This window comes from Wolffia australiana, chromosome 2 (assembly GCF_029677425.1).
Source record: "Wolffia australiana isolate 7733 chromosome 2, ASM2967742v1".
In the NCBI taxonomy this organism is placed as follows: domain Eukaryota; kingdom Viridiplantae; phylum Streptophyta; class Magnoliopsida; order Alismatales; family Araceae; genus Wolffia; species Wolffia australiana.
In genome coordinates this window covers 17897835-17917068 of record NC_135836.1, presented here as the reverse complement: position 1 = coordinate 17917068, position 19234 = coordinate 17897835, and the positions used below count along the sequence as shown (strand labels likewise).

The 19234-nt window shown below is 37.3% G+C and overlaps 1 pseudogene; it reads right to left on the bottom strand.

The window, feature by feature from the left end:
• Positions 1–17849: 17849 nt before the first annotated feature.
• On the bottom strand, positions 17850–18872 carry LOC144716394 (putative long-chain-alcohol O-fatty-acyltransferase 5 pseudogene; annotated as a pseudogene).
• Positions 18873–19234: the final 362 nt, after the last annotated feature.

Here is a 19234-nt window from a genome sequence, read left to right as displayed (position 1 = left end):
AAAATGATAAAATTAGCTCTTTATTATCTCCTTTTTGCATGTTTTCGTCTGCCAAGGGCATCATGTGGCTCGACCGCATGCGAGCCGCTGTACACGCATGGTCTACCAAGTGACCGCGTGCGACAGCATGCGCGTGAATGACTTGGCTCGCCCCTCGTGCTATGACCCTAGCCACGCGGGCCACTGGTCAACCAGCCCCCTCCTTGTGGTCTATCGGTCGCACGATGCATCAGTTGGACTTACACACCCTTGCGATCTGTTGGTTGCTCTGTTGGCACGTTGCATTCACGGCCAAGGAGCGTCACGTGGTGCCTTTTTGATCTAATAGCTGCTCGAACTTCATCAAAGTCAGGTCATCTGACTGTCCGTTGCATATGGCAGTCGTCGGCCACTTGACTCCTTAGACGTTAACAACGCCCGGTCGTCTCACCACTGCGTTGGTTGACAGATTTACTACAGTTGTCGCTTGCTGATTGCACGAGTCACCTGGACGTACCTACCGCCGGGCAAGATGCCGCTGCATCTGTTTGCCTCACCACACCTGTCACTATAGCCACTTGCCTAGCTCCCCATGCAGCCGTTGACGCTTGCAACCACTGTCTCCATTCGCAATGTCCACCATAACTTTGCACCCGTCGAGTTCAACTGTTGCTTGAGCCACCTCGTCGCTAGCCTCCTTGCTCTCCTCGCCTCCGCCTCCTCCAACGATCACACTCCTGTGCAAAGGCAATACCGCCGCAAGTCGAGCCTTGCTGTGGCCCCCCCAATGCAACATCGCTCCTTTGTTCTTCAGTTACATACGTCTTCCAATATATTTTTGGTTGTACTCCACTGTGCTTGAGTTAGATTAGGTGAGATAATTTTATCGAGAAAACTATGAATTGAATGACCTTTTTGGAATGGATCAAGCCCACGCGTTACGTGCGAGCTCCTATGGAAAGTATTCCATTCAATGCCATAGTCGCCATCGTCGCTCCGATGAGGGTCAGAAGGTCACCGTCACCATCATCGGCTGTCCACTCCAAACTTGGAGCTTGGCAAATTTCCCCACGAGTCAGGGTCTGCACGTACACCCATGTAGGATTCACGTCATCACGTAGTTACATCTCCTAGTGAATTACCCATCAGACGACGTCAGTGATGACGTCTGACATCATCTTGATATCAGAGCATCGTCTCAATACCCATTGGAAAACGTCATTAATGATGTCCGACATCAGGTTTAATGTTATGTGCATGAATGATTCTCACCCCACATTGGTGTAGGTATTCCTCACTCGCCCAATGCAGTGATCACTCATTTTTGTCACATTTTTGGAGGCTACTTGGAACAATGGGATATCCATGACTCGTCTTTGATAACATTCTAATTTTGGTCTTTATTTCATGCTATTAGCACAATTTTATGCATTTAAAGAGCTTAAAATGGGGTTGTTATCATATATTTACATAAGTTTAAGGTCTCCAAATGATTTCTCATTTTCCCCTAATTTTCTGCTAATTTTATGAATTTTCTGGGATTTATTTGAGCTTAAAAAAATTATTTTAAAATGAAAATGGCAGGTATAAAATTTAATTTTGAGCTTAATTATTATGGGGATGAAATACTGAATTTTCCAGAATTTTCTAGAATTTTCTGGAATTTTTTAGAATTTATTTAGGATTAAATTGGATTTTTTGAGATTTATTTAAGTGAGGAATGAATTTTTAAAGAGGAAAATGATACATTTATAATGAGAAAATGAGTTTTAAAGCAATTCATACTCTTCCAGGGGCTTTGTGTAATTTCGAGTTGCAATTATATCCCTAAAAACAGCTCTTGGTCGTGGTTGTAGGCGTAAAGATGTCATTTAAACTGTTCCAAGGTTTTATTGCAATTATTTAATATTTGTTTTAATGTTTTTAGGAGAAACCAGAGGAGAGAGAGTGCGGAAGGGCACATACGCAAATATTTTTGGGCGACGTCCATCTGCAACTGCGCGTTTTAAAAAAGGTTTGTGAGCAAAAGGTTTAGAAGCATTTTTCTGGTGTTGACGTGGCCTCATCTCAGCGTTGGATGAGAATCCGACGGCACTTGATGATGGGCACCACCGGAAGGTAAATTCACCACGCGTGTGGCACATACAACGCGCGTGCGCGGGCGGTGACGTGGCGACACTTAACTCGTTAAAGCGGAGATAAAGCGCACACGTACGTGCGTATCAAAACGTATACAAGTCGCGACTTTTGAGTTTTTTTTCTGCTTTTATTTTTGCGAGTTAGGTACGTGGCGCGACGAGAAGGCAACCACACTTAGAAGTTGAAAGGGTGACAGCCAATCAGTGGCCGACACTTCAGCGCGTGTTTAAAAGAAAATTTATAAATAAATGGATTTAAATGTAATGGCTAAAATTTGTTTAAATTCATTTATTCATAACTTTTGATCCTGAAGTCCGATTGACATGAATTTTTATGGAATTCTTCATCTTGATCCCCTCTTTCTATTTGTATGGTTGGATCAATCAACTCAAACCTACATTGATAGATAAAAATTGATTACTATATAGGGGTAAAATCATAATTTTTACCATTTAACCTAAGTATAAAAGCCATATTTTGAGAGGATGGGGTCATTCTTGATGGTGCTCTATCACAGATACAAGACAGAGAGGAGTTCCAGCTTGGATCAACCTATTTGGTACTTTTTCCTTCTTTGTATTTGAATTTTTAGTGTATTTTGGATCTTGTTAGTTGAATTTCTTAATCTTTCTTCTTGATCCCTGTCTGAACTTCTAAATCGCTTGGCTTGAGCGGAATGTACAAGCCCTGACTAGGATTTAGAGGAGAAATTGAGAGATTTCCTAGCTATTCCAAGTGCATCTAAAAGAAAACTATAAAAAAACTTATAAAAAGGGTTAACATTCTACGATATTAAATTTTCCATTTCATTATCTAATATAGTAGTTATTACTGAATTGTCAAACCTAAAGAACCAACCAAAACACTTCTAAATTTTCTTCTTAATCTCTCTAATTGAATTCTTTGATACTTTCAATTGGATCAATTAATTCAACTTAGAGCCCCTTATTTCATCTACTCCTCTCATCTCTTCTACCCCCCTTTCCAAATTTCTCATCTAGTTAGGGTGATTTAATCTCTGTTGATGATTAAATTAACCCCAATTAGGTTCAAATTATTCAAGAAGAACATCAATTGGATTTCTTACTAGCTTCCCTTGGATGACACTCATACTTATCACTACACATCTAAAGTAGAGTTTTTATAAATTTTATTGTATAAGCTAAAATTGACAACGATAAGGGTTTAAAATTGCATAAAATTTACCCCTATTTTTGGCTTATCAGTCTCCCCCATCAAAAGACTAACTAGATAGAAAAGACATAGAAAGGATGTAAACAAGGATGAATGATGTAGACATGGTGTGGCGGGATGGCTGAAAAGTGGTATGGATGGTCAATTTTTTCGGGTAAACAAAGGGGGAAAATTAAGTTGATGTGTTCATAGGTGATCAAACTAATGATTATTCACATGATATAGGATCCACCAATGATAAATATACTCTCAATACTTTCAAGTATGATGGAAGCATAAGAAGGCATAATGGGGAAGAAATGGAATAAATGCTTGATTGTGACGGAAAAGGGAGAAGGAGAGAAGATGGTAATGGTGGATGAATATGGATAATGGATGAATAGAGAAATAAGTTTTTGGTGGATGAAGGATTATACATTTATGGTAACTGATGATGGTAAAGGTTCCATGAGAGGGTTCGAACACTACTCGGTATCTTCTAGAGCAATGGTGTAGCTTGGCATCCCACGGGCGGGAAACCTAACCAATTGAATGGATCAAATCAATCCTTATATAATTAATAGATACATTAATATTGTTAATTAACAAGGTTGCCTAATAATTGTAATTGAGCTATTCAAGTTATTGGCAAGAACAATATATTTACCTAGAGGGTCACATGCATAAGATCATAAGGGCATTGGTGAACATATTTTTCTTAGTGGATTTTAATGAAAAATCTTAAATAAAATATAAATAAGGGAAAGGGCACCTATTTTAGGCTCAGGCCACCCAGAGCAAGGCGCCCCTCAATTCTTCCTTCTGATATTTTCTCCACTCATCCAAGAAGAAAGTCTTCATGGTGAGAAGGTCTACAAGGTTTTCAAGAAGAGTTGGAGACGCTGAAGAGGAGATCCAAGAGCAGCTTACTCGCGTGGATGCTTCTTGAGGCCAAGCATTTGAACATCTTCAAAGCAATCTCAAAGTGAGCAAGTCAATGGTGGAACAAGTTTCCCACAAGGTACATATGATGTATTATGTTTTAGAGATCAATTTGGAATTGATCAATGATTCCTTTGCATAGAAAAGTGTTTTCTATCTATCAATCAAGGCACGAGAACCCAACAGAACATGACTTATGCTGAACGACTAAGCGCTCAGCTTCCCCCCAAAAGGTGTAACAGGAATTTAAAATTATAAAATATCTCATCAATATAAGAACAACGAAGGAAAGATGATAAAATCAAAATTAGATATAAAATTACATCATTGAGAAGTTGAGTATAATGAATAATATTTATACATCTTTACTCATAAAATAATTTGGTTGGTTAGTGATTAGCAAGGGTCGTCTCCACAAAGAACGGATATTAGGGAAATAGCTCCCTCTATAGGGTAAATTTTAGGTGAAGAGAAGGGGTACGAATAGTGTAAGAGATAGTTGTAGGAGAAGGGTAGTGATCAATGTTTGGGATAACTTTTATTTAAAAATAATCAAACGAGAGATACAGGAATGGCAGTCGTGATCAATCAAGTGGAAACTAGAGCGTAGGATGAAGGAATACATCAAGAGTTGAGGGTGAGACAAGATGATAATTAATGAAGAGAAGTATCTGATTTAGGGTTTAATGCAAGACATAGAAGAAGTTATGGGTGAAACATGGTGGAAGTAGGAATCGAGTAATGGCTAAAATGGAGGAAGTTAATGATTTCAGTTTTCTTTAATAAATAGAAAAAGAACATGTGATGAGATCATCACTACATTGGTGATTCATGAGGTGATGGTAGATGATGATAGATAGGAATGATGATGGATGATGATGGGCAGTGATGGATATGGATGATCTACCTAAATGTGTTGATGAATGTATGGTAAGAGGCTAACCATAGATCCCTGTATTCGGCTGGGCTCAGAGAATCCTCCTAATGCAGATCAGCCACCTCACTTCTCTGTTTTTTTCTTTCCAAGCACCCAGAACACCAAGAACATACTTGATGAACCTTCAAAACTTCACTTTTTTTCAATCTGCATCTCTAAAAGGAAGTTAGATTAAATATATTTTTCCAAATATCAGGAGTCAATTTATAGATCCAACAATATGGATGGATAGAGGACATTCAAAAAATTTCAGCTCAATAAAAGTTATGGATCTTCAAATATGAAGCTTGGAAGTTGAATAATTTCAAGTCGTGAATTTAATCAAAATATTTCTCTCTCCTTGTCCTCATTTTTTTTAATGGCAAAATCACTGTGTTGGGTATGTCCAACCCTTCGGTTGTGCCCGTAGACCAATCCATCTGCGCCCAGGACGCCACCCAGGGGGGCGTTAATTTATAAAATGTAGTATTTATCATCATTTTTAGGCGTGGAGTGAGCATACATGTCCCACTTACACACGGACCCTACTCACCCACGCTCATGTTGTAGGAAAGAGAAAGGTACATAGGTGTTACCTAATGAAGGCCGGGAGATGGTCACTCGTGCCAGCAGGAGCTGGGGGAGCCCTCGTAGCGTTGCGATGTGTGGAGTGCATAGTCCACCCTGCTGTTCGCAGATGTCATCGTGGAGGTGCACGACTTGACAAACTATCAAGCGAAAGGGTGAGCTCTCCTTGTCCTCGTTAGCACCGCCATGTTGTTATGATAGGCATTTAATGTGATGATTGGGCTAGATTTATCCTCATAATTCATAATGAACAGACCCTATCGCGCCATGTGTGACGTGCTTCAAAAAAGATGAGAAGTATTTGATAATCATAGTGGTGCTGCAAAAAAGATTAACTATTTAATAATATAATATATATTTATAAAAAAATTGCATCTGATGTGGTGGTGTATCAGCATGTACCATGTCACTATGCTGCCTTTAAAACCCAATAAGAGGAAGACAAATTTATGCCATGTGTACATGTGATGCCATGTGTCGTGTGCATATGGGATGAGTCACAATATATGACTAGTCAAATAGAGGGGGAAATTACTATTTCAGATTTTTGAGCCTTGATCCTCTTGTTGCATTTATTGCAAAAAAAATACTCATTTTTTTAATGGACCATGTCACCCTTACGATTAAAAAAATAGGAGAGAGAGTCATTAACAATAAATGTCGTTAGGCCATCACTAATCCCGGTGCCATTACAATCTTCAATTAAGGATTGATTATCGCCAACCATTAACAAAGTTTAGTGATTGGCTGTTTCCAGTCATTAACCTAAATCATTTGTTGGTAGCCACTCGACGAGTCAAACGACGACATGTAGCATTCCAGAAATAAAAGGCCCAAAAATATTTCAAATTCATGTGAAATTAAACATAAGCCTGAAAATTTTAAATTATTATGCATTTCAAATTAGAAAAGTCATATCTTTAGGAATATTATGTCAAAAATTCTGGAAAAATTATGTTCTGAAGGAAAAAATATGTTGTCTCAGAATTTTGTGTGATTAAAATATTGAAAGTACTTAAATTTGATAAAATTCAAATTTTCATTCTAAAATTTAATTCAATTATTTTAATATTGATACCAAACATATAATCGATTTAAGGCAAATAAACATTAAACATGGTCCGATTAGACAACTAAACTTGGCACTAACCTATCTATGTTAGTCATTCGCAAGTGGTGCTGGCTACTTGGCATTTTGGTTCCCCACAACCTTCCTCCCACCTGAAAGTAAAGGTTAGTCATTATTTTCTTCTCAAACTAGCACATAATATCAATTGTGTATCAAGGAGACATGTGTCGCGAGGCTCTTATCTAAATAAAGTAAAGAGAGAGGAAAATGATGAATGGCTCAAAAGAATGAATGAATGGTATGTAAAGTATAAAGGATGAGATTATAATACTCAGATAGCTCATGTAATAAACAGAAAAATTGGAAGACATGTGAATGGTGTGAGAAAAGTAGTGAAAATGAAAATCCATATTTCGAAGAGGTGATGTATAAAATATTGTGCCCTGCCTAAGCATGGATGAAAGTATATTGATCAACAAGTCATGAAGAGCAGCATTACATGCTTTTAAAGACAAGAAACCCCATAATATATTTTTCTTATATTTTCGGTTGTCTTTTATTTTACTTTATTTATTTATTTTTTAACTTTTCTTCAATGGGGGCAAACAAAAATGCAAGCTAAGTGTGAAGTCAAATAGTTATTGATCAAATACACATCATGACATTCATCTAATGCTAGTATATAAAAAATGAAATAATATGAGAAAGTATAGAAAAAAAGAAAGAGAGGGACAACAAGGGAAAATACATCATGAGAGAATAATATCACAATGGGGAAGAAGAGAATAAAACCAGGGGGTAAGAATATCATAAGCATTTACGATTAACGGGGGATAGGTGGGTACTTATGGAAATGAATGGCAATGGGTTAAATGGTGAGAGGTAAACTAAGAAAATGGATGAAGAGGATATACACCTAGATTTCAAAACATGGTTCAAGATGGCTCAAGGAGAGGTGATTTTGTGCTCGGGATGTGAACAAACGCCTATTTTTACCTAAGAAGGATTCACTTAGTGGAGATCAAAACTCTAGATATGATTCCCATGTAGAAGAGTGGATGATGAGTGGCTCACTCGGCATTCCCCTAAGATAATAGTACTTCCCTTTGATTTTAATGTCTATTCCTCACTCTACCAGATATCCTAGCCACCTGGGAGAATAACGCATGAATATAGACCATGGCTCATACCATTAAGATATGTAATTGATCCGCTACACAAGCCTAACTTCCATAGACATGTTGTTGAGATATGGGATGAGTGATTCTCCAAGATGTTCATGATTAAATTTAAGAAGCGAATGCTATCTCCAACTTGAAATGATACAAGGAATAGTTTTCTGGAATCCACCTTTTCCTCCCCCTCCTACTTTGAACATCCATCTGACCGTAGTTCCATAAGTCATTTGGCGCGGAATGAGTTGGTGCTTTTTCTTGTGAATCCCTGCTCACATTGAGTTGATTCTCACCGTGTTGGAGCCCTGCCAACATTAGACTTCCAAGAGAGAAATATTAGAAGGTCATCAATGTTATGCATATGATAGATGTTTAGTTATTATGAAAATAACAGCATAAAGAAAAAGAACGTCAATGGTAAATGCCAAAATTTGAATGTTCAGAAGTAAATCTAGTGACTAAGATGATTTATTCTTGCAAGATAATGTCACCAACTCATCCTGTAAGTCCACCACAAGTTTCTTTGGTTGAGGTTTGAGCTCTAGGTATGGCTTCAATCTCTGACCATTTACTTTGAATTTTTGACCTGTGTTTGGATCTGAAATCAAAACAGATCCATAATCAAAAAGTTTAACTATAATAAATGGTCCATCCCAATGGCGCCTAAGGTTTCCTGGAAATAACTTCAACTGTGAGTTATAAAGCCAAATTTTATGATTTTCTTAAATAATTCTCTGATTTATTTTCCATATCATGAAAATCCTAAATTTTGTATTTGTAAATCACTGTTCATATGCCTCATTCCTAAACTCCTATAGCTCCTGTAACTACAGAATAGAGCATTTCCTTGCATCTTCTAATGCAAGGTTTGATTTTGGAATTTCCCAAAGCTTGATGCGTGGTCTCCATTGAAAGATGACAAGCTTTCCTAAATATCAGCCTACAAAGGGACATCACAATTCATCCCTTATAAACGATTCAATAACCCTAGAATGCATCAGGTGGTCATTTATCCCAATCGTTACCACCTGGCCATATAATCTTTTACGTATCTTCTTGATTTTATGGTTGCTAACTTCACCCTAGGCATTGGCTTGGGAATGGTAAGGACTTGTCATCTTATGTTGAACTGCATATTCTTAAGGACAGACATAAAATTTGAGTTATTAAAATGCAATCTAGCATCACTTATGATTGCTCCAAGACACCCAAATGGGGAGAATATATTCTGGTTTAAAATTTTAAATACTACTTTATGATCATTTGTCCATGTGGGAATTTCATCAGCCCACTTAAAAAAAATCCACTGCCATCTTAATATATTCTTGATTGTGTGATGCTGGAGAGGGTTCCATAAAATATATGCCCCATAAATCAAATATATGCATTTCAATAATTAGTTTAAATGACACCACATCATTATTGTTAAAAAAAATTTGAATGAATCTCTAAATAAGGTTGGCCAAAATAAACCACATAAAAGAACCTTAGAAGCAGTAATTTTGAAAGATAAATTTTCCACCACAAAATGATGAATGAAAAAATTCCAAGATGCTTCTTTCTTCTTCTTCAGGCACACATCTCCTCAATATTTGTTATGTACCTCAGTGAAAAAGGTTAGGATCCTCCCAGAAATAGATTTGAACTTCCCTAAGGAAATTATTTTTCTCTTGCACATTCATCATGAAATGAGATAATTGACTATATTTGCAAACCATAGGATTCTTCTAGTGCTAACCCTAAGTATATGCTCATCAAGAAATTTTTTAGAAACAAGGATTGCGGTGTTTGACGCGTAATCTAGATAAATGATCAGCAACAAAGTTTTCATATCCACATCCATCATTTCTTTCAATATCAAACTCTTGTGTCGATAAAATCCTTCTAATTAACATAGGTTTTCAATTGCTCTTATTCATCAAATATCTAATAGCAGCATGATCAGAAAATACAATTATTTTAGTACCTAAAAAGTATGATATAAATTAATCTAAATCAAAAACCATAGTTAGAAATTCCTTTTCAGTTTTAGAGTAACAAACCTGAGCACTCACTGATGTTTTGCCAGCATAATAAATTGTCACCTGCTTCTTTTCAATTCATTGACCAAGAACTATGCCCATCGTGAAGTCAGATGCATCCCAGAGAAGCTCGAAGAGTAGACTAGACTTAGGTGCTTGTGAAATTGGTACTTTCACTAGAACTCCTGGATCTTCATGAAATCTTGCTTCCATACACCATTAGTCAACAGGATAGAAAATTTAGCAAAGTCATTAATGAATCATCTATGGAAGCCCATGTGGCCAAGGAATCCTCTAATTTCCTTGGTATTGGTGGGAAGTGGAACGTTCTTGACCGCTTCCACTTTGGCATTGTCCACTTTGAGCCCATGGCTGCTAACTGAATGTCCCAAGACTATTCCCCCTTGACCCATGAAGCAGGAGTTTTCTGAAAAGAGCGCTAGCTTTTTTCTCCATACATATCTGAAAGACCATTTCTTAGTTAGCCAAGTATGCATCAAAATCCTGAAAAAAACAGATAAGTCATCCATATAAATCTCTAAGAAACATCCTATTAGATCTGAAAATGAGGCAGTCGTATATCACTAAAATATGGTGGGAGACTTAAATAATTTAAATGTCGTTCTTCTGATTGCAAACGTTCTAAAAGGGACATGTAAAAGCAGTCTTCTCCTGGTCTTTAGGGTGAATTTCTATTAAAATGGTTCTATATTTGATTATCAATGTAGGATTGAAGATTTAATTTAAAGTTACCCTGAATATCTGTCCGGGAACCATAAATATTTTTTACCCCTAATTTTTGTAAAATCTGATCAAGAAAGGACAACGATCAGTGATTTTTCTTTGTCATTGCATTTAGCTTCCTATAATCAATGCATATTATCCAGCTAGTTGATAATCTAATTTTTAATCTTCCCCTTGCTTGTCCTTGTTCGCGGTATTCCAATTTTCTTAGGGACTACATGCATCAGGCTAACCTAAAAATGACCAAAAATTGAATAAATAAAGTCAGCTTCGAACCAATTCAGTATTCCATTTCTAAATACCTCCTGCATGATGGGTTTAATTACCTTTATCATTCTCTAGTAGGCTTAGCATTCTCATCAGTAAAAAATCTTAGAACAAAGGCAGATGCACTAATTCCTTTGATATCAGAAATGCACCAACTAATGGCAGATGTATAATTCCTAAGTTTTGTTAGCAATTTAGTTTCCTGATGCAAAAATAACGATGATGATATGATAACAGGATACTCATTATTCACCCTAGGAATGTACATTTCAACTTGCATTGCAGTGGTTTCAAATCGATTTGTGAATGAATAGAACAAACATTACACTCAAACATAGAACCATCTTGAGATCATGACATGCGGAACACATAACAGCATAACCAAAATCATCATTAGAATCAACAAACCAAATACCCACAAGCTTTTTCTGGATATTTCATTAAACTAGGTATATTGATTTCTACTTTTAATTGAACAATCCTTTTTCCCCAATTTGTGTTTGCCCTAGAAGTGGTTAAGAAAGGTCTCCCTAATATGACAGTAGCATTTCTAAGATCTTCGGTGACTTCCATGTTGGCCAATATAAAGTCTACTTGAAAAATGACAATATTCAATTCTAACTACTACATCTTCCAACAATCGATAAGGTTGCCTAATAGATCCATCCCCTAATTGAAGTTTTATAAATATAGTTTCTGAATCTCCAAATTGAAATAAAGCATGTAACTCTTGGTCCTCAACCAAGCTGTGGTTTCGAGAAAACCATTCCCAGATAATTTTATTCGTTTCTGAAATTAATCATGTATCTCACATTTTATTAAAGGACCTCCATGGAACCTACATTTTTTCAGGAAGGTTTTGTAGAATAGAACTTAAATTTTCAGATAATTTGATTTGTTTCTGCTGCCTAATAGGTGTGCACGAGTTTTCAAAATCTTAGTATACAAGGGAATATCTTGAATTTCGTTGATCAAAGGAATGTTAGGTCATATATTACTCAAAGAAATTTCAAGAAGATGCTCATCATTAGCACTTCGTTAAGTCTTACCAATTTCAAAGCATTAGTGAATGGAATGGTCAGCATGTAATCTTTAGATCAAATTATTTCCTAATATCTTATATAGCCTCATGAGAAGGTTTTAATTCCTCAACTTTTGAGAAATATCAGGAAGTACTTTTCCATTTGTCAACTTAGAAATCATTTGCATGGTTTTGTGATGACTTTTGCTTACCATATGGCTATCAATAGATTTTTTTTTTTTAGTATTGATATCAGGATGAGTTTTGAGTCAACCTTGTTCATGGTTATGGGAACCATTTTCATCAGATTTACCTTTTTACAGTCTGTCCTTGCCGTTTGCGCTTGACTCATCTGCTCCATCTCCTTCTTGAACTTTTGCATCATCCCAAACATTTGAGCTTGTGTTTGTTCCATCTTGTCATGTTTTTCTGGCACATCCCTATATAGCTCATCATAAGAAGGGTTAGTTTGGGCTGGAAAGAGTTTTGTGAACTCCACGAGTTGAAATTCCTTTGTTCATTCCGCTGAGAAGATGAGAGGTTAGATGAATAATTAACACACAGATGTATTCATCCTGGACCTATCACAATCCATAACATGTTCCTGTAAAGAGCACTCTACCTCAAGATGATCAGCACCAGAGTAATGGTGGCATAATTACATATCTAGTTATGATGGTTGAGGTGCATCATGTGTGCTCATATTTTCTACTTGGGTAAATAAATCAAAAACTTCCTTAACTAATTCATCAATTCGTATATCCGGTTCAACCTCTCCTAGCATTTGTGCTTCTTCCATGACGGTTGAGGGCAGCATAATAGGCACCATTTTCTACAAGGGTTTCTAAGATCTTGATAGCTTCATCTGGGTATCTTTGCATGGAAATACTTCCAATAGCGGCGTCGATCATATTCTAATCTTGGTCTCTTTATCCTGTGTAATAGGTTTCATAAGTATCCCATTATTCTATACCATGATGTGGACAGTTTCGTGTTAATTTCGTTAATTTCTCCCATGCTTCTCCCACAGTTTTGAGTTAATTTCATTAGTTTTTCCGACATAATATATTTTTTCAATAAAGCAGTCTCCATTTCTTTCAAACTATCAAAATTCACAAATAAAGAAGTAAACCAACTATGAGCTTTATCACAAAGACTGATCGGAAAAAATCTCATTTTGATTACAGCATTCGTGATGTTATGAAAACTCATTATGGATCATTAGATATTATGATTTGAATTTAGAGAAATTAGTGCCATTGATTTATTATGTTTTTTCCTTGATCCTCTTTATAGTTCACCAGTAAGGCACAGAATCTCATGTTGCCAGAAAAACTCCATTTACATTAAATCTTCAATCCTACATTGATAGGTATTTTAATTTCCCACAAATCTTAATGATTAGCTTGAAAAAGCATCTCTTTAATTATTTGCTGAAATGTGTGCTCAAAAACTCAAAAAAGGTGCCATTGATTGGCTTCCGATGCAATGTTTCAAACCTCGTGGTGCCATGTGTACTTAAAAAATGAAAAATTAGAAAGTGAATTTTGCAGTATTATATGCAGCTTTTTCATTTCATCCATTGGGAATTGTGTCATGTGTCACGTTTAATTTATAATTTAATGCGCATTAAATAATTTTCAGTAAACTACCTTCTCTTGAAGTTATCTTAACAAAGTGAGTCCTTTTAGACAATTAAGTATCATATATTTCTGTCTAATTGTAGTCTTCAAATGACTACTTTATATTGTGCCTCTTGACCTATGCTTAATGCCCTTCACTTCCTCGAAAGCTATTTTCTCATTGAGGATGCTAAAAACTCAACATCATCACTTTTGGTACTTGATTATATCTCAATATAAGCATCAAATATCTGCTCTACATTAGGATCTTTCTAAAGGATAGACTAACTGCCCAGACCCAAAGACCAACTTAAGGTTTCAAATACAGGCATTAAGATACAACGGCTTCTTATCCCACAACAATCAGGCACTTTTTCATTCTTTCATATACCATGGGATTTCACTTGGAAAAGAAAATGTTCCATACTAACAGATTTGGCTATATGATTAGAATTTGATCGTGAACACTCTACTTCATGATATAATGATTATTGACCTAATTATGAATTTGGGGATCTCTTAAATGATATTTATAAAAACCCAGCCATGCATAAGTTATGTGTTTTCAGTAGAACTAAATAATTTTTTTTAAGTTGATCTAACGAATAAACCAATATCAGGGATGGTCATGAAGATTATCCACAAGAGAAAAGTTAACCCCTATAAAGCTTCGAATGATATAATAAACATATGTCATTCAAGAGATGTAGATCATAGTATTCAAAACTTATATTCATCTCTTGATTCCCATGGTTGGGATCTCTATATTAAGATTATGAACCTATGTAATGAAATCAGACCATTTACTTGAATGCAAATAAATTATTACAAGTGTATGGATGACTTGTAAAAGAAACTGTTTTAGCAAACTAATGGTAGGACACTTGTGCACTTAATACACTCTTTCAAATGCTTTCACTACCAAGAAAACAATGGATTGAGGATGTATGATACATAAAATGATAAGCACAATTTGGATTTTTAGGGAAAATTATTGAAATGGATCTGGTTCCAGTTAAAAATTTGGAAATATATTCTCCTAAATATATCATTTATTTCTCTCCCGCATTGATATCCTAGATTTCTTTGTCACATTGAAATTTCTTCATGATGATTGCATATTGCATATCTCCTTCAGCATTCTTATCTACAAATCATTCATATGACTGTGCATCTATGATCCTTATAATGAAATCCAAGAATATTTGTAATTATTACTGAATAGTGATAAGATTATAATACGACAATTAGTTATTTTTTGAACATATATCATGAATATTCATATTCATAAGACATTAGAGAAGGATATCCAAATCTATAAATGAAATTCTACAATCCTCATCTGGTGAGAATATTTGATAATATGACCATTTATGAGGAGATATTAAGGAGAGATAGTAAGCACTATTCAGGAAATGAGTTCACTGGTTTGATGCATTTGAATCCCCATATGGTTTTATATGTAACTATGAACTAGGTTCATTCATGCTACAGTTGTGCTAAGTTGTTCTTTGATATAAGACACGATAAATATTTTGGATGGGCAACTGTTTTTTTTTTTTACTATCACATAAGGGACTGGAAATATGCTTAGCTCAGATGCAAATGGACAATGGCCCAAAAGTCCCAAAACATAGGATTCTGTCGGCTTACCTATTTTGACAAAAATCCATGAAGGGTTAAATGGTCATGATGTGATCATCCACCTTGTTACAGAGAACAAAGCTCAGAAAATACAAGGTAGAGGAATTACTGGACGAAAGAAATTTTTGGATTATGAACCAAATTCTTGAATACTAGATTGGATGGTTGATTGGGATTTGATAATATGACCATACCCCAAATTATTCTATGATTTTTACATGGACGAGGGATTATACCGTAGATGATAAACATAAAATTTAATGGTTCTTATGAAATATTCTATGAAGTACGAATATATATAAAGGACAAAAAATTTCCAATCAGATTTTTTCTCAGTATCCCTGATCCTTATTCCTCCCTCCATGGGTGGCGTCCTCTATTAATACAAGAGGCATGGGAAAATGATCATCTCAGATTGTTGGATACACATATCAAGTAGAAGATGAAGAGACTCAATGTGCTGAGGACCAAATGGATATGTTTAGAGGTTGGACATGTGTACATCTAGTGATGACCCATTCAAAGAACCTAATGATTGCATTCTGTTTAAGGTGATTGGATCATTGACTTGTGTCTTAGTTTTAGGTTTAATTGTCAAATTTGAGACATTTTATTTCATACGATGAAACTGATTCATATTATGATTTTAATTTGATATTATATAAATAGATGGTGAGCTTTCAATCTTCTATATAACATACTGTATGGGGCAAAAGGGAGTGCTAAAATTTCATGAACTTAGACTTTGATATATCTTTTAGATCTCATTGTATGAATTGTAATAATTTTATGTTTTATATGGGTTTGAAGTGACTTATTTTAAGGGTTTATGGGACTATTTTTAAGGAAAAGATTACATTTTATTTGTTTGGGTATCTCTTTGGTATTTTCTTCCATTTCTTATAATTATCATTAGGCGATTAGACATTGTGCCTTACACTCACCTGTGCAGGAGTTCATAGCAAGCAGGAATCCACCCGGTGATGTAGAAAAATTTGTTATATTCTGACGTGGTGGAAATGTTACTTTTTATTTATAAAGTTGTCTCCATATATTTATAAACATAACCCCTGTAAACCCCTGTATAATACTTTAACTGGTTAATTATATCATTTTAGGATCCATTAACAATATTGTTAAACCATTCGGACACTAATGCAATCATCATCCCTTAATTTGAAATCGTGTGTAATTTAATGTGATTGAAGCATACCACTCCACCTTTGGTCCGGTCCCAGCTTTTAGCAAAGGCCTAAACCATACCTAAAGTTCAGTCTGGTTCAGGTTCCTCCTTGTTCAGTCCAGGTCCCTTCTTGGTCTGGTTAGGTTGACTAGTCAAAGTGAAAGTAGAAAGGTTATGTTGATGGTTATGTTATGTTGGTTATGTTAACCAGCTATAGGACCGCTGGTCACAAATGCCCCTTGGCTTCCCTTTCCCTCTTTCCCCCCTCTCCCTATCTTCATCTATGAGCCTTTCTCCCTCCACACCTCCCTTTCTCTACACCCCTCTCCCTCCATACATCTATGAGAACTGTCAGGGTCAATAGAAAAAGAAGAAATTTTCAATAGAGGAAGAGGTTGTGATGGGTTGTTGCAGCTTGCCTTATAATAAGATCTCCTCTTCATCGAGCGGGTGCCCACAAATGATCAAATATGTCACAGCTAGGCGGAACTCAATAGAAACCTCTCTGGTGAAATTGGATTTATTTTTTATAATTTTACAAAAAAGTACTAAATAAATATTTAATAATTTACTTCCAGTTCCCTCCCAGTTCAGGCAGGGCTAACTAGTTCTAAATGTCCCCAGTCCTAATTGTTCTGCGCTATAGTTATTGACTTATTTCCTTGTCTCTTTCCCTCTAACTCTCTCTCTCTCTCTCCATCTCCCTCATTCTTTCTCTCTCAACAGATATCTGGCTCTCTCTTTCTCCCTCTCACTCATTCTCTCTTGATCTCTCGTCATAAATCAGAAGTTTTCTACGGAACCAAACCATGCCACGCCCCCCCTCCGGCGTGAAGTCATAGTTCAGCCCTTAATGCGCAATGGACTAGGTCGCCCTTCGAACGTGTCACGGCCGCTCTAAATGCTCCAAGGGCTCACGACGAGTGCCCTAACACGTCTATCCATTTTCCGCTGGCCATGAGACGATAAGGACTCTTCCCACTTCTCAGCATAAGATATCTTGGAAATTTTCTTCGTCCAGAAATAAGGCGATAAGGTTTCCTATACCACCATCTAGATATAAACCACTGCCATATTTTACAACAATTAACTGGAGGTACAATTCTATCTCTAACGATCGATAAACACCAATCCATATTTTACAGCAATTAACTGGAGGGTACAATTCACCTCTTACGATCGATAAACACCACTGCCATATTTTACAACAATTAACTAGAAGGTGCAGTTCAATCTCTGACGATCGATAGACACCACTGCCATATTTTACGACAATTAACCAGAAGTCACAGATCTATCTCTGACGATAGATAACAATAAAACCAAAACTGGCGGCATCAATCCAGGAATAACCTTGGCCATGAAGTCAACGCACATCATGTCGCATCACAAATCCTTTCAACAGCGAGAGGAAATCCTCCGTCTCCTTCTCAAAAGCCCTGATTGCTGATGGCATGAACAACCACCAAGAACTCCCCAACACGAACACGACAGTCACCGGTATAGTCAACACGGGGTGTAGCGGCTTCATTCCTCTCCTACTCCACCATTTTTTTACCGATATCTCTGCCGCTGTGCATACGCCGTGAAGCACGAAGAAGAGTCCGACCTCTCCAGACGACGGCTCGACGGCCAGATAATAAAAGAGAACTTCATGCATCAGTGCGGAAACGATAAACGATGCCATGACACCGGCTGTGCGGCCATACAAGCTCCGGACTGGATCATACACGGCGGAACGCAAGAGGCCTGATATTACTAGATTCCAACGCCTGGCCCAGAAATCCTGAAGAGACGACGACAAGAAGGGCGCGGCGAACTGCGGTTCTAGGCCTGTTCCCGGCGGTAGTAACGCTCGGGCCACGACAGCGGTACTTGCGGCGAAGAGATCGATTAACATGTAGGAGTAAAGGAAGTGGAGAGCAAACGCCATTCCCCGATGAAATCGCCGCCTCTCAGGATAGAAATAGACAATAAAGGCCAAGAGGAGACCTTTCATCGCATACCCGGTGATAAAAATCTTTAGTGGACGGGAGGTCTGAGGCGACGCAGGGTTTTTCTTTATCAAGATTGGGAGGGAGGCCAGCAGAATGAACGTCAGCAGCGAACGCTGATCTGTTGTTCCTCCGTTGCGGAGCGGCCCGCGGTCAAACGCAAAGAGGAGAAGCTTGAACGGGGCAAGCCAGACGAATATGCCCGCGGTGATAAACCGGATGTGAACAGTGGAGAAGGAGAAGGGGAGGAGGATGAAGAGGGCTATTACTGGAAGGATCGCAAGGAGGCGCCACTTCCCCGGTCGGATGATAGAATTGAGGAAGTAGCAGTAACTCATCGCCGCCGGAATGGCAACGAACCAAACTCGGACGACGACTTTCACCTCCTCTTCCATTCTCTTCACGCCTCCCGTCCTCTGAGATCCCAGTCGAAGTGTCTGGCTTTGGAGAGAGGAAAATAGGCTTTGATAGGCCTCAGATTCGTTGACCTTGAGACGCCTTAGGCTCTGATGTGACGTCCTTGATGATGACAATCCTACTCCAATTGTGCGTCATGGTTAAAGCTACTGTTCGCCGTCCCGACATCCAGTATCGGACAACCGATATCCGACATCCGGGAAAAAATGGGACGGTTCCGGATATCGGATATCGGGCGATATCCGTCTATCAGTGGTTAGACGGATATCGGTACCGCATATCGGAGGGGGAGGGACGAGGCGGATATCGGTTTTCAATATCCGTATATCGAAAACCGATA